Below are 17,388 nucleotides of genomic sequence, written 5' to 3'. Positions count from 1 at the left end.
AGAAGATGTTTAGAGATCGTTAGCGCTTCACAAGCTGGGATCCACGTCCAGAAGGTTGTGTGTATATATCGTAGCTCACTCTAGCGCTTCAAAGGCTGGGATACAGTTCCGGAAGGTGTTTATAGATCGTAGCTCACTCTAGCGCTTCACAAGCTGGGATCCACGTCCAGAAGGTGTTTAGAGATCGTAGCTCACTCTAGTACTTCACAGGCTGGGATCCATGTCCTTCTGCTTGGGTCTTTTTAATTGTATTAATTGTATAATCTAATTATAACCCAAGTCACTAAAATGCAAACAGAAATAAAATAATCATTACCTATTCTTCACTAAATACCATGAAGAATATATGCTGCAACATGTTTACCATAATCTAATGAAAGTTTACAATACACTTTGTGCAAGCCTATAAATATAGCTTGCTTAGCGGACAACTTTGTACTTTGTACAATAGTTTTATCAAGGCGAGACGATTTATATTCTCCACTTGATTAAACCGAGTGTTTTAAATGGCGTGTTAACAATGAGGTATTGTGTCGTGTCTTGGTGACCTTGCGTTATGACACAAACAAGCTTTTGTTAATGATTCGATTGCGAAGTGGAAGGTGTTGCCAAAGCGCTGAAAGGTGCCAACTAAGCAGCTGTTACAAATGTTGAAAAACTTAGGAATCACGGCTTTGTAACTAAAAATGTTACAGTTTGACGCGATCTTTAGAGAAATGGCATACTACTTTTTTTAAGTATCCTCTTTTAAGGACAGTTAATAACACTTAACAGTAAAGCCATTGCCATTATATAAATTTTAGAACTATGCTTTGAAAAAAACCATTACTCAAGATTATGTTAGTTTCTAAATACTACTATCGTGTCTTATAACTTATTACCGAAAAACAATATGTCTTACCTAAAACAATATGATTGAAGTTAAAAAATTCGGAAAAATAGTTTTGAATATGCTTAAAGTAGACTTATTACAATATCTATAAACAAAAGTGGTAGCCTACAATTAACTTAAACATAACTTAATTTGTAGACTACATATCAGTTCGAAAGCAACCTGATAACTTCCCTCTCAACCCTCCATGTCCAGCGTCTATCTTACCACCGACTCTCTTTCCTCTAGGGCAGTTTTTATGTGTCCATGTTTTTTTTTTTTGCCATTTTGAGGTATAATTGCCATCGGCTAAAGCAATATAATAAACTTAGACAAAAATCACTTAACCTACTTGCAGTTTAAAAGCAAACTCACCTTTTAAACACTATCCATGTCTCAGCACTCTTGCTATCAATTCTCTTTCCTCTACTTTTTCACACGTCCCTGTGATTTTTGGCACTCGGAGAAACTTTTACTGACACAGTACAGGGCCAGGGGGTACTTCGGCATAAATCTGTAGAGAAAGGCGAGGTGGCCACCCACGGCTATTGTGCTACGGCCACCCTGCTTCAGCTGTCGCAACATTGCTATAGTCATTGAGTATAAGGTTTATACTCAATGCTATAGTGCATGCCACTCATGACCAGACTGTGAATGGGCGAGGCGAATGGTATATGATACTCGATATCCCATACTTGCTTTGTATACAAACAGGCTGGTCGTGGAAGATTATATCTTGAAGGGTTTGTATCTTGTGTAGTTTTGTATCATAAATTACAATTTTATATCAACAACTGAGGTTATTGTGTTGCTTAGCAACGTTTTTTTTCAGTTTCAATTTCAACATCTCAAGTGTTTCTTTACTCGTCCAAGCATTTCCTAATATTGCTCTCAAAGGGTAAACGTAGGGGTTGAAATTTTGAAGTGACGTTTCTTTTCAAAATCCTTTCTATGTAGTTTTCTCTTTATTAACATTATTTTGATTAAATTGGGATGCAATCAGACACTTTTGTAAAAGTCGTTACAAAATCATTGCTGTAATTTATTGGAATACGTGTTATATTCTATCACAGTTCTTTTTCCTAGGACGCTAGGCACGAGCCCAGGATTGTTTTTCACATTACTTCAGGTTAGACCTAGGGCTGCAGCAGTAGGCATGTTAAACTTCGATTAAATCCATTGGTGGTTTGGCGGGATTTGAACCCGGGACCTCAGGTACCAAAGACCCGCACTCTACTATTCCAGCTTGCTCCCCTATCCTATATTCTATCACAGTTGGATTAGGAAATGTTGTAAAAATCTTTCGTAACAAATTATGTAAAAGGTAACTTACCTTTTCCTAAAGGGTGAACTTTATATACTTTTGTTGTTTCATACGGTTTGTTATTAAATCCTCAAACAATAATTAACATAATAACAAGATTTTACTTGATTTAAAAATAAATAAAAGGCTTTAGATAAATTCAACGATCTTCTCATTTAAAACATTCTTATAAAATAGTGATCCCTACAAACACATGTCATTGCCTAGTAGACAAAGCGAGTTTCTAAGCCTACTTTGTTGGGTCAATCAGCTGATTCGTTCATTACTAGACTGACGTTCGATTGACGTGGAGTTATGTGTGACGTTGGGCCAACAATGGACCTTGTCACAGTCACAAAGACACCGCCGACATCTACTGGAAACAAATTAAACTACGCCCCGTCTGTCATGCTTCTATTAATGTCAATTATTCCGGTTGCAGCTTGACATCGTCAGTAATTAATGATGAGCGCTCGTCGTAGTTGTATTGTAGTTGTGACGTATCCTCTGTCTTCTGGCTGGCGGCCACGTTGACCAATCATGTTGATGGTATTGATGTTGAAAGACATCAATGCGGGTTTTGTAATTAGATATTGTTCTTTGAGGAACTAAAGTATGTATCTTGTCACCCATTAATTTGGCCCTAAGGCTACTGGTGTGGTTTTTAATACCATTGTTGATAATAGTTATTCAAACAAAATCCATGGTAGTTTTATTGTCTTTTTGACATTTACTATGGTAAAGTAGCTTTAACCAATACATTTACTACCAAAACGGTAGTTTAAAGGCGTATACACTTTTTGGACGTACTTTGAGTATTTCTTTCTTGGAACAAGAATAAAATAAAACACCATAAATAAATGGCGAACGCATACTAAAACAATTATTTATGAAATTAATATTATCCAAGAACATAGCCTATTAAGGCAAAATACTAATATTGCTTAGTAAGTTACATAAAGTAGGCCCTACATAAAATGGAGCAACAAGTTAGGGCTAGTTTCAAATTAGTTGTGAGAAACATATGTGGGACGTGCTTACACTTTTTTTATGACAGAAAATACTGTTTTATTTATACTCGATAAACCTGCGATATACGTAAAGTTAATATGTTGGTGTCAATAAATACATTATCGGAATGCAAAATCTGTAACCTTCACGGAAACTTGAACTGAAAATAAAATCAAAACACGCATAAAATCACGGCGTTACCTTATACGATTAAAAACCATAAACGTTATCTTAACAATAAATATGTATTCAAACAAGTACACTTATGAGTTTCGTCACTTCCTCGAACAGTTTAGTCCGAAACAAACGGAGCTCTTCCTCGTCACCATGCATAAACATAACCACAGTCAATATATCTTCGTTAACTACCGGGTATTAGCATGTCTAAACGTCCACCAGTCCTGGACAATCCGTCCGGGGAACACCTTGCATATGCAATGGTTCGGCGAAGCTTATCAGCACAACACGACACGACACGACACGTCGCCGTGACGTGGCCAGGTGTGTGGAGCCCCCAGGAAGTGCGGCATCCATCAAGTGTCCACTGGACAGATAAGGGAGCCTTGCCCAATGGCAGTTGTGTTGGAAAGATAAAGACACCCCGCGGACTCTCCACTGTTGACCATATGGTCGCCAATGGTTTGTTATGGGATTTATAGTCCGGGGTTGTTCCACGATTTATGACGTCCGTGTGATTCATGGTGATCTTGCAGCTTATGTAATTGTTATTTCCCTGACTTGGACCTAGCCGTTTATTATAAAATATTAGTAGTAACACATACCGCTTATGTTTATCCTTTACGTTGAATTAAATATGGAATAGTTACTGATTGACATTCTAGTCCAGGCGCTAAACGGGTTGAGTATGCACTGAAAGTCTGACAAAATTTGACTTTTGATTATTGTTGGGGACATCTAGTAGATGAAAAAAATCGATGATGTCGCATTTCTAGGGTGGTCACAACTCGGGGGGGGAGGGGGGGAAGTTGCGCGGGTCATCGGTTTACGTTTCCGCGTCTAACTCTCAAACGGTTAATGATAGAAAGGCGAATTAAGCGTCTATATACGCCTAAACATATTGTCTTTTAAAAAGATTATTACAACCTTTCTTCTATCTCTTATACTTTAGGCGCTAATCAACATTTATTGCAAAAAATAAAATTTAAAAATACTTTATAATGAAATATCGGAAATATTGCGCTTGTTTAGGGCATGTTACAAACTATTTATGGTTAGAAAAACTAACAAGTAGTACAACAACAACAAGTTTAAAGAAATCCGTGCAAAAACCACAGAGCTACGTTGATTTCAGTAAGAGTAAACGTGGAAAATTCGTAGTAGTATCGAGGCGCGCATGGATGGTACACGTAGCCCACAGTCAATATAGGTTTGATGTTGTAAGTAACTATGGGAAAGCTGAATTTTTCTATGCTGTTAGACCATGTTGAGATGAGCATTTTCCCAAAAGTCCCCACTCCTTCCCCTTTGTGCTTTCCTCTACCCCCCCCCCCCCTTTTAGATAAATTTACAGTCTCTTAGAAATTAAGCTATAACTTTAAAACGGGTAAGGATAATAACGCAATCTTTTATTAATCATTTTGCGTTACGATATTCTACAAAAAGTGTATTTACCATGGTATCCTAAATATTCTTAGTTAAAAAATATCATAAACATAAAAAAATATTTTTACGGATTAATTTATGAAACTTTTCTTTGTAGATTTTTTATACGAGGTCGCACAACAAAATGTTTGATACAAAATTTGGGGTGCATAGTTTATATTTTAAAATGATACATAGTTATTAACAGTTTGTTTACATATAGTGGTTATAGATAGTACAGTATATTGAATTTACAGGACTCTGGCTTTTTTGTGCACCGCAACAATGAAAAAATTACGTATATTATGGTTTTTGTATTTGAATTTGCCGCTTTTATTTATATAGATTATATTAACGTTATGTAGCTCATTCAGTACATATACAGACTGTAGTGGATACATATGAATGAATATCGTGCATTTGCTGTACGCCAGAGCCTCATTTTATTATACAGGGTGTCTCACCTAAAGTGAACCAATAGATAACTTTTTTATTATGAGATATAGAGTTAACTTCTTATGGGACACTACCCTTTATTTCAAGATGTTTTTTAGTGGTTTCGAATTTTAAAAATATGTTCGCCATTTTCCAATATGGCTGACAACTTTGTTAGTCCTATGGAATATCCTGTATTTTATGATTGTTGTAGAATGTAAACGCACAATTTTTAAACCTTTTTATTCTTGAAATTTTTCTCTAAAGCTACTTGTTTAGGAGTTACATCGAAAAAGAAATGGTTTGTGATTACATCCTGCATCCTGTAGCTCATAAACGAGTAAGTTTAAGAGCGGAAATACAAAGAATAAACAAGTTTTCAAATCACATCTACATAAAAAAAACCACAAAATAAATTGTTCCAATATCAAAGTAAGCTAGCATTTTTGAAAATGGTGGCCATTTTTAAAACAACAAAACCACTATTTTTTAACGTATTTTATATATTTTTTTGAACGAGGACTTATATGTGACTTATTTATTCTTTGCACTTTCTCTCTCAACTTACTCGTTTATGAGCTACAGGATGCCGAATGTACACCACAAGCCTTTCTTTTAGATATAACACGCTGTAACTCCTAAATGGGGTAGGTTTAGAGAAAAAATGTCACGAATAAAAAATAGCTTTTAAATTCTAAAAGAATACTAAAATACAGCGTATTCCATAAGAAATAACAAAGTTGTTGGCCATATTGGAAAATGGTGGATATATATTTTTTATTCGTAACCATCCCTAAAAACATTTTTTACGAATAAAAGGGGTCGTCTAATAAAAAGATAACTCTAAATGGAAAATAAAATTTATGTATGTTCACTATGTAATCTCAACCGGGATGAAACGTGTACCCTTTTATAGCAGAATGTCCAATTTAAAAAAAGATACGTCAATTTTGGTCTAACAAGTTATATTTAAATGAATATGAGTTTTTTTTTTTTAATTTTTAAATGGCAAAGATTGGCGGGCACTTGGAAATTATCTTAAAGAGGCGTGGAGTAAAGGGTGGGAATTGATAATGGAGTATAATTATTAAATTTAAGAATTGAGATATCAATACAAAAATTGGAAAAATCTATGTAATTTAAAAAATTTATAAAATATTGTTTGTTAAGTATCTATCAAAGTAAATTATAAAAGTAACAGGTTTGTTTTATGAATTATTAACTGTTTGTAGGAAAAATTCAGATTCTCAGTAGGCTACATTTAAATTTTATTATTCATTCAATTGATATCTGATCTATTAGTATGTAGTGCTATTTGTGTATGTTCAACACCAAACCTATATTGACTGTGGGCTACGTGTACCATCCATGCGCGCATCGATACTACTACGAATTTTCCACGTTTACTCTTACTGAAATCAACGTAGCTCTGTGGTTTTTGCACGGATTTCTTTAAACTTGTTGTTGTTGTACTACTTGTTAGTTTTTCTAACCATAAATAGTTTGTAACATGCCCTAAACAAGCGCAATATTTCCGATATTTCATTTTAAAGTATTTTTAAATTTTATTTTTTGCAATAAATGTTGATTAGCGCCTAAAGTATAAGAGATAGAAGAAAGGTTGTAATAACCTTTTTAAAAGAAAATATATTTAGGCGTAGATAGGCGCTTAATTCACCTTTCTATCATTAACCGTTTGTGAGTTAGACGCGGAAACGTAAACCGATGACCCGCGCAACTTCCCCCCCTCCACCCCGAGTTGTGACCACCCTAGAAATGCGACATCATCGATTTTTTTCATCTACTAGATGTCCCCAACAATAATCAAAAGTCAAATTTTGTCAGACTTTCAGTGCATACTCAACCCGTTTAGCGCCTGGACTATTCTAGCTATGTACGAAGCGTACCGAGTTTACATATTGATTCACATTTATCTCCTGAAACCCAGAACTGTCGATGACCACGGGCCTGATTTATGATGGTTTGACGGAAGGATAAAGTCGTGTTGTCGACTAATGGATGATGACGGATAGTGAGCCATCGGATGAGGCCGCCATCAACAGCTGTTCGTGATTAATTATTGGTCGGTGACGTGGATTGATGTAGCGTCGGGAATAATGAGGCCACAATGATTATTGTTGGTTCTGAGCGCCACGCCACACCGGGCTATTCATCAACATCTCTCTCCTCTTTCATGACTTTACAATGTCTGACATTCTTTGGGGGTTCTAGTTTTCTCCAGAGAACTTTTGGTTTTGAAAAGTAGATTCATAAAATGTAGGCCTACACGGTGTACAGCACCAAGGTCAAAGCCTAGTTAATTGGACGTATTCATTGGATTACGATTCTGCATTGCACCACTAGAATGGCTAGATCCAAAAAGTTGGTATTAAAATCTAAAAAAAATACAACAATTTATAATTCTTCTGTAAAACTAATTATGATGATAGTGATGATGGTGGTGGTGATGGTGAGGATTAAGGTATTCCTGTCTATTTATGCAGAAATAAGTTTACCTTTTTTATACAAACATTACTCTAGAACCTTTCCTTGTACGAAACGCTCTCAAGTTTTTCGTTATCATTCCAAAGTCAGCACAAAGGAACGGAAGCTATGCGTCGAAGAAGTTAAATAAGTTTAACTGAAATCCTCGCACGCAAGAAGTTCAACATGAATGCTCTAAAAGCATTCTCGGATCTGAGGAATGAGTGTGCATTTCAATTGAAGAGTTCGGCGAACGCCAAGTCCGAGATAAATCTGAAGTTGACAGGGACGAGACAAGAGGCGGTGAGCAGAGCGGCGTCTTTGGCAGAGAAGAAAAACACGACAGCGGGAGTGAATGAAAATTCACCGCTTCCACTACTTTTTAGCCGCCTTTTTCTGAAATATATCGTTATTCAATTGTCAGAAGTGTAGTGACGAACTAGCAGTTGTCCAGACAGCATGCCATCCCATAGCCATAGATGTCGCCGTCGCCGACGAGAAAAAAGTGGAACTTGGAAGGTGTGGACAGTGGAGCTGTGGAGCAGAAGTCTATGTTGGTTTACCGACCAGGATGCAATATGACCATCGGTCTACGTATTGGCGTGTCCTTGATGCTCATTAATTTTATTCATTTTCGGTAGATATTTGCTATAAGATCGAAAACAAGTTTATTAAATTTATACTCGTGTTAGCGAGATCGTTAGTTTGAATCAAATCCTCTAAAGAATCAGACTAAATATGAAAAGTACGGAGGATGTTTGGTGACAGATTATCGCTAAGATCAATAGACGTCAGATCAGGCCCGACAGCTGACGTTAATAGTTAAGAGTATTTCTCACTAGGGTAAAAGTAGGAAAAACAAACCTGGTAATTGGTGTCAAGATGTCAGAGGATAAGAGGGAGCTCAGGGGTTTAAAGGATACTGAGGTATAATTGAGGGGATAACTGCGACAACAGATCAGCGCTGGCGTGGCTTACGTACAACAGTTTGTCTGACAATATTTCAAATTTATAAAATTCTGGAGAATACTCAATCGTTAAAAATATACATGGGTCTGGTAGTATGTAAATTAGCCCAGTTTATCTAAGGAGTATGATGTAAGCTTATTCTTATACTGTAGCAAACAAAACATAAGCAAAATCAAGCAATCTCAATTAAAGTAAGAAACTAAAAATGGTTGAATTAAATGTGTAAAGTATACGAAATGATCGAAGACTCATTCTTTGTCTCTTAAATTACAAATCAATCGGAAATCATAAAAAAAATAAAAATTAAACATATTAGGCTTGCAGTAAATAAATAAAAGGAATTTTTAAAGGATGCTTTAAATATTACTCAAATTAACTAAAGTTTTCTAAATTATTTTATGATCGTTAAATTGTTAGGTACTGGAAGATAATAATCCAATTCATAAAGATAATAATATTTTAAGACGCATTGCTTTTCTTCTTAAAGGAAAGAGGAAAAATATTCCTTAAAGGATTATATTCCTCTTTTTCCTACAATGATGTATTGTAATTTTTTTATTACAAACAGATAATTAACTAAACGAAGTAACCGCAACTAAGGTGTTAGGTGCAAACGTTTAGAATCCAATCAACAAGGTTTACCAAAGTTCACCTATTTTGGAATGTCCTCTACAAGGAAATAGAGTAATAGGAAACCATAAACCCGGGTATTCCCGGGACCACCTCGCTGGGGCTGTCCGGGGTTGTCCGTCAAAACAAGATTCCCTGTCCCAACAAACGTGTAAATCAAAAAGTATACAACATGCCATAAACCAGCCCTGACGGCGGCGCTGTTTATTGGAGCCCGCCCTCCAATCCCGGGCCCGCCGTCGTGTCAGATTTACAAGGGGCTCAGCACTCACAAGTGCCGACTGCCGACTTTACAACGCCGCCTCTTGTCGAGTTTATTAAAACCGCATCGATGGAGTGTGCCCTTGTCACGTCTGTAGCCCTACCTGCGACTGTCTGACGGTTGACGCCGCCGCGGCCACTCCTAGCTACAACTTTCACCCTTGCTTTCAGACAGTTGTAAATCTGCCACAACATAGAGCGTGCTGTCGACACCACGCTTTCCTTGTTCTTCAAATTTTCATATTACAAAAAAGGCAGATTTTTGTAAGTATGGTTTCTCTCGGAAATACTTGTTGGAGTTAAAATGGATAACTGATTTTACATATACAAGATGACCGACAGAAACAGGATGTTATTTGAACGGATAGTAGCCTATACGTGTCTACAATAGCTCTATGTAGAGATGGAGGAGAGGGGTTCTTTGTCGTATATTACGTCATTTTAGTTACCATAGAGCATTAGACGATACAACAATGTAAGTTTGCCTATAATGAGTATGTGTTACTCCTGCATCAAAGCTATGTTTCCTTAGTTCAGTTCCGTCTTAGACGCCATGGTATACAGTAGTTTTTTCGAAGCCAGTGGATTATTTTTCAAATAGATCTCGTTATTCTCAAATTGTTAATCTAACCAAGAGTCTAATTTTTTCCATCGAAAATACGATTCTCAGGTGGATAAACAATTTGGGAATAGGATCTATTTGAAAAAGAAGCCGCTTGTAAAAAAACTGTTAGGACATTGTGGAAACGATTAGGCAAGCTTTGATTCATAAGGGGTTTTTATGCTCAAGAACTTGTTTGAGGTCACAGATGAAATAGCAACGTTTGATAAACAATCCCTATGTTTATTTTGAGCAATATCCATAGTCTCGAATGGAAATTGGTCAGAGTATATCAGCCGTAGTGGGTACTAGGTTTCTATGAAGGGTTTTTTCACATTTCCATGAAGAAGAAATATTTACGTGTGTGTGAATTTCGTCTTTAGGGTCTTCAGAAATGTTGTATACAATCAAAACCGTGAACCCTGGTTGATCTCAAGGATGTAATTGGCCAGGAAGTGGTGACAAATAATGGTGACTGTGAAGTTCTGGGGAGTGAATTCCTCAGTTCTACACTCATGTTCTGTACTCCTTTGTACCAGCAGAAAGGGAATTCCTCAACACTACACTCATGTTCTATACTCCTTTATACCAGGAGTAAGTGAATTCCTCAGTTCTAAACTCATGTTCTGTACTCCTTTGTACCAGCAGTAAGTGAATTCCTCAACACTACACTCATGTTCTGTAATCCTACTTTATACCAGGAGTAAGTGAATTCCTCAGTTCTACACTCATGTTCTGTAATCCTACTTTATACCAGGAGTAAGTGAATTCCTCAGTTCTACACTCATGTTCTGTACTCCTACTTTGTACCAGGAGTAAGTGAATTCCTCAGTTCTACACTCATGTTATGTACTCCTTTGTACCAGCAGCAAGTGAATTCCTCAGTTCTACACTCATGTTCTATACTCCTTTATACCAGGAGTAAGTGTATTCCTCAGTTCTACACTCATGTACACTCATGTTCTGTACTCCTTTGTACCAGGAGTAAGTGAATTCCTCAGTTCTACACTCATGTTATGTACTCCTTTGTACCAGGAGTAAGTGAATTCATCAGTTCTACACTCATGTTCTGTACTCCTTTGTACCAGGAGTAAGTGAATTCCTCAGTTCTAAACTCATGTTCTGTACTCCTTTGTACCAGCAGTAAGTGAATTCCTCAACACTACACTCATGTTCTGTAATCCTACTTTATACCAGGAGTAAGTGAATTCCTCAGTTCTACACTCATGTTCTGTACTCCTTTGTACCAGGAGTAAGTGAATTCCTCAGTTCTACACTCATGTTCTGTACTCCTTTGTACCAGGAGTAAGTGAATTCCTCAGTTCTACACTCATGTTCTGTACTCCTTTGTACCAGCAGCAAGTGAATTCCTCAGTTCTACACTCATGTTCTGTACTCCTGTGTCCCAGCAGTAAGTGAATTCCTCAGTTCTACACACATGTTCTGTACTCCTTTGTACCAGCAGTAAGTGAATTCCTCAGTTCTACAATCATGTTACTGATGGCGCCGGGCTCCTCTCAGTCCCACTGCTCTGCCACGTTAATTGCCCAGCTAATCACTCAGGCTCCATTATTCCCTGACAAAGACATTGCTACTTTTGATTTATGTGTTAATTAATAGTCTCCGTCTGGCCGGGTTTTTACCAGCCGCTCGGTTCTTTTGACCGTTCCGTCGTGTCAATTATGTGCAAATTCAAGCCGCTCTTTTTGCTCACCGGCTCAGCCTCTGCACGAACTGTCTTTGGACGTCCTCTTCTCGGAACACATTGATGGATGGGTGTTAATCAATTTCGACAATTTTAATGGTCGCTCGCCGTGTCCGAGACGGGCATACGTGGTGGGCATGTGTAATCTTGGCGGCGAGACTGTGGACTACTGAACACAAAACTTCTTTATATACTTCGGTTTATATATAAGTTATCACAATAATCATTTTTCCACATGTTTTAATCACATTTTTAGTTCACCAGGATCAAAGAAATATGTTCTATTTATATTAAGTTCACTAGATTTTCAAATAAATTGTTATATGATTTTGACAGTTTTTGAAATCAAATGCTAGACTGCTAGCCCCTTGAAACAATTTAGTTGATATTCTTCTCTTAAAATATGTAGGACTTCTTGTTTCAACCTCAAGAATCTTTTGGATCCCAATATATTGGATTTACACGTCGTAAGGGTCCATTAGAGCCATATTCACACTTAATTTGACTTTAATGTGCTGTTAAGCTGTGCAGACTGTTTCCCTCCACGTCTTCTTATAAGTCTCCCAAAACTCCCAAAATTTCTGTAAAAACTACCTTGATCAACGCGACCATGTCAACGGTTCCATATTCAAACAAAGGGGATCCAAGCCCCGGAATCCCACACGATAAAATTGCTCGATTAATTTAGTCTCTAAGTCCACTATTCAATGCAAATTGTTTTTTAGCGACGCTCTCCTTTTACCTCCTTCCCAAACAAAAGAAATACTTAAACGGTCAGTTTGACGATTTTAGATTTTAAATGCGGTCAGGATGGACGGGCCAGACGGTTTTTGTGAAAGGTCAGTCTCCATCATGAATAACAGATGATCCCGCGACAGAAGACGGACGGCGGACGGCTACGATGGGTTGACAGTCTTTGGATTGAAGAGCTTTGTGGCTGCATTCACTTGCCAGTCACATATTCATTGTTAGAAGCTACTTGACATAACTGAAACTCAGTCTTGAACGCTTATGAAGTAAAGTGGCGCAGTTTTGTGGTTGAAAAAGTGTTCGGATCAACCGAAATCTGTATGTAATGCGTATTTTTGTAGAATTTGAAAATAATTGATACCACGGTCTGTAGTTTTGGTTATTGATCGGCAGTAGGTAGTTAAATTATATGTACAGAGGGTGATTATTTGTTTAACTATTGTACTATTCATACACATTGAGTGATACAATGTCACTTAGAAATACATGTTGTATCAATTGGTAGATATTCTAATCTCCTTACACACCACTATCCAAACAAGTGTAATGAAGAAGCTGAACATTACTGATTATCCATTATATTACTTCATCTATGGATTGTCGACAGACATTCAGTTTCATGTTGCATAACCCCAACTAATTTAACTAGACTATATCTATTCCAACCAACAACAAACGTATGTCACTGAAATCTACTCCAACCAAATCTATAGTTTTACTAATTCATACATAGCTCACTTTGCATCTGCAGTATCATTTTTTAGAATGGTTTATGTAAATTCTTCTTGTAATACTTTAACTAGATCTCCTAAGACATACATGGCACTCAATACAATAAAATTATACCCAAAGTAACTTAACTCAATTTCAAACGTACAACTTAAACCATACCATCTAACATAGCATCCCAAAGGGCAGCTTAAATCTTACTACTGTACCTCAGTTTTACCATTAATGAACCTTCAAACCAAAGACGATCATTTGACCCACCTTTATTTAGCTGTAACCTGAATATGTAAAGTCCATGTAAAACCCAAACAATACAATCTTAACCGAACCGTCTAAAACAAAATACTATATCTATGACACTTACCTCAAGCGGGGGGAAGCATATTTTGATCTTCGGGGCAATCGGGCAGTAAATGGCGGTCGAGGGATTAGGGCCCTTGTACATTTCTTCAACCATCGGCGCAATCGGGCGTCACCTCTCAAGTTATTGTATCCTAAAGATGAACTGTCTAAGTTAAAACCATGCCATGTTAGTCTAATCACACTTAACCCATTAAAATAAGACAGGGCCATACGACAAAATTTTCTCAGCCTATTGTAGACTAACCTCAACAATATAGGTAATAGTCTAACCTAACCACTCCAATACCTAATTCAATTTTGTTGTTTCAGCTTAAAATTTTGATCCTCCCATTGTAATTTATGCACCAGCAAATGCATATGAGAAGCTTTTCCTTTGGTCTTCCTGAGCCTCGGACTCCCTGTCGCCGCTGGGAGGACGCGGACGAGGGCGTACACCGACAGAAGCCTGAGGGGACGAAGGGGAGGGTGTCTGATAATGTAACAGAATAATTGGCCACCTCTCTACACCAACCTGCTATTACGGCCAATCATCTGTCCACCACTTTATAATAAAATAATAATCCGAGGAAGGGAAATTACAGAGTGGAGACGATCGGACTAACAGACGCGTAGCTAACCGTGCAGGTTACCAAGGTGTTTAGTGAGGCTTATTACAGGTTACCAGCCTGCGTGCTTATTACAGGTTGCTTATTACCAAGCCGAGTGCTTATTACGGCTGCCAATCATGATGTAACTAGCTCTCACGACCGCGGTACTGGTGTTACTAATGGTCCGAGTTACCAACGTGATGTTACTATAAATACATAGTATTCACATCAACATACATTACCTACCTATGTCACTAGCTAGATTAACGAAATTCCTATTGTGACGACTGACTAGTAAAACTTCAAAATAACTTACTAATTGGGGGGAGTACTATGTCACATTTCCCACTCCCAACCTTTTGACATGACTGTAATTCAACATTTAAAAAATCTAGATTCAAATTGTTATTTGGCTATTCATCATAAACGGTTATGGTTCAAATCATTGATTAAATCAAAGAATTATTATATAGTCTTTTGTTCGGTCTGGATGAAAACAAATCCTGTACGTGTATTACAATGCTGATCAAAATTTTACGCGAAAGACTTTCACAATGAATTACACTTGGTTTAATGAACTTCGCTGTATTCAAAAATGTAACAAAATGGTTTCTATTAAGGAAACTTCAAGGGCCTTGGGGTATTGTTGTAGTGGGGTATTGTGGTATTGTGGAATATTGTGCCAAAACATGCTTGTATTGTGACAAAACTAAGTTTTTAATTCATAGCTACTCCCAAAAGAAGCCCTATAAAATATAAGTGTCAACCCACAAATGAAGTAGTGTTGCTCACATAAATCACCATGAATTTAACCACTTAAAACCTTCGTCATTGTTTAAACTGACTTAAATACCTATGACAAGTACATGCGGCAGGATGTCTGGCCCAAATTTGACTGATGCGGCAGACGGTCCATGTATAATTTAGTGGCCCAAACTGTAATGTGAACGACCAGGGGTCAGGTCCGCGAATACCAAATAACACGGACAAATGGGCCCAATTTGTTTTGCGAATGTCCAAAATATATTATCGTCGGGTCGATTTGTCAGTCGGGTTTCGAATTCGGGGTCGATGGCCGTCCGGATTGAGTCAAATTAATTTGCATTCGAGTAAATTAGGCCGGGAAACGTAAATTAGTTCTTATCTCGACCTGTCATTACGGTGAGCTCTAACGACGCTGTTAACTATTTTCGGAAATGGAATATGATCCAATTAGCCGACGACAATTACTGGCTTACTAAACACCTTCCGCGCCTCGCTGGGAACTGCGCCGGGTAATCATTAATTATCAATTATGCCGGACGGCGACGCTCAGCAGGAAACAAGCGGTTTTAATATGTATATCGACGCCTAGAATTGCCCCTATTAAACAGCTAGCCTCGGACACAACACTTAGTTATAATGGTGTGGTCTGGTAATTTATACGCCGTGTGTAAATCATTGAAACAAGCTTCGCGTCATACTATGAGTAACAGTGAGGAGGTTCTTGCCAATCATATTTCGTAGATGGTAGATGATACAAGTCTCCGAAACTAGTCAGTCTTGGACTAACGTTGACCACATAAAGAAAAGGCTAGATATTTTTTGGTAGACCATTTATTTAAATGGTGATGATTAACACTTTAATCTTTGCAGATCATACAAACTTAAAGTTGCAGGTTCGTTTCCGTCGCTTTTGAGTACTGGAAGCTAAGTAAGATGTCAAATATTCGTCTGCATCAAGTTATCTTACCCTCAACATTGGTTTGATTCAACTGTACAATTGGAAGCGAAGTAAGCCATCTAACCGCAGATCTTCACTTGCCAAATATTCGTCTGCATAAAGTTATCTTACCCTCAACATTTGTTTGATTCAACTGTACAACTGGAAGCTAAGTAAGCCATCTAACCGCAGATCTACACTTGCCAAATATTCGTCTGCATAAAGTTATCTTACCCTCAACATTTGTTTGATTCAACTGTACAACTGGAAGCTAAGTAAGCCATCTAACCGCAGATCTACACTTGCCAAATATTCGTCTGCATAAAGTTATCTTACCCTCAACATTTGTTTGATTCAACTGTACAACTGGAAGCTAAGTAAGCCATCTATCCGCAGATCTTCACTAAGATGCCAAATATTCGTCTGCATCAAGTTTTCACCCTCAACATTGATTTGATTCAACTGTACAACTGGAAGCTAAGTAAGCCATCTAACCGCAGATCTTCACTTGCCAAATATTCGTCTGCATAAAGTTATCTTACCCTCAACATTTGTTTGATTCAACTGTACAACTGGAAGCTAAGTAAGCCATCCAACCGCAGATCTACACTTGCCAAATATTCGTCTGCATAAAGTTATCTTATCCTCAACATTTGTTTGATTCAACTGTACAACTGGAAGCTAAGTAAGCCATCTAACCGCAGATCTACACTTGCCAAATATTCGTCTGCATAAAGTTATCTTACCCTCAACATTGGTTTGATTCAACTGTACAACTGGAAGCTAAGTAAGCCATCTAACCGTAGATCTACACTTGACAAATATTCGTATGCATCAAGTTATCTTAGGCCTACCCTCAACATTGGTTTGATTCAACTGTACAACTGGAAGCTAAGTAAGCCATCTAACCGCAGATCTTCACTTGCCAAATATTCGTCTGCATAAAGTTATCTTACCCTCAACATTTGTTTGATTCAACTGTACAACTGGAAGCTAAGTAAGTCACCTAACCGCAGATCTACACTAAGATGCCAAATATTTGTCTATATCAAGTTATCTTACCTTCAACATTTGTTTGATTCAACTGTACAACTGGAAGCTAAGTAAGCCGTCCACCCATCACAGATCAGAGATTACGTCTCTTTCAACTACAAAGACGGGGTTTAAACTATACAAGCGGTCCGGACCTCTAAATCATCGAGTCAAAGCCTTTAAATCATTTAGCGGCATTAAATGCCTCTTGGTTCCCAGAACGGCTTTAGACAAGGAGCGGCGGACAGAAGTCCAAACAAGTCGGAGGGCAGTTTTTAGCGACGAAGGGGCTTGCTGGGCTGTCACATAATTTTATATCAGCCGGATAATGTTTTATTTATACGAACCGGGCG

Source organism: Macrosteles quadrilineatus, unplaced genomic scaffold, assembly GCF_028750875.1.
Source record: "Macrosteles quadrilineatus isolate MER2022 unplaced genomic scaffold, UCM_ALF_1.0 Scaffold_3__2_contigs__length_128488019, whole genome shotgun sequence".
Lineage (NCBI taxonomy): Eukaryota > Metazoa > Arthropoda > Insecta > Hemiptera > Cicadellidae > Macrosteles > Macrosteles quadrilineatus.
Note: the sequence above shows the minus strand (reverse complement) of the source record.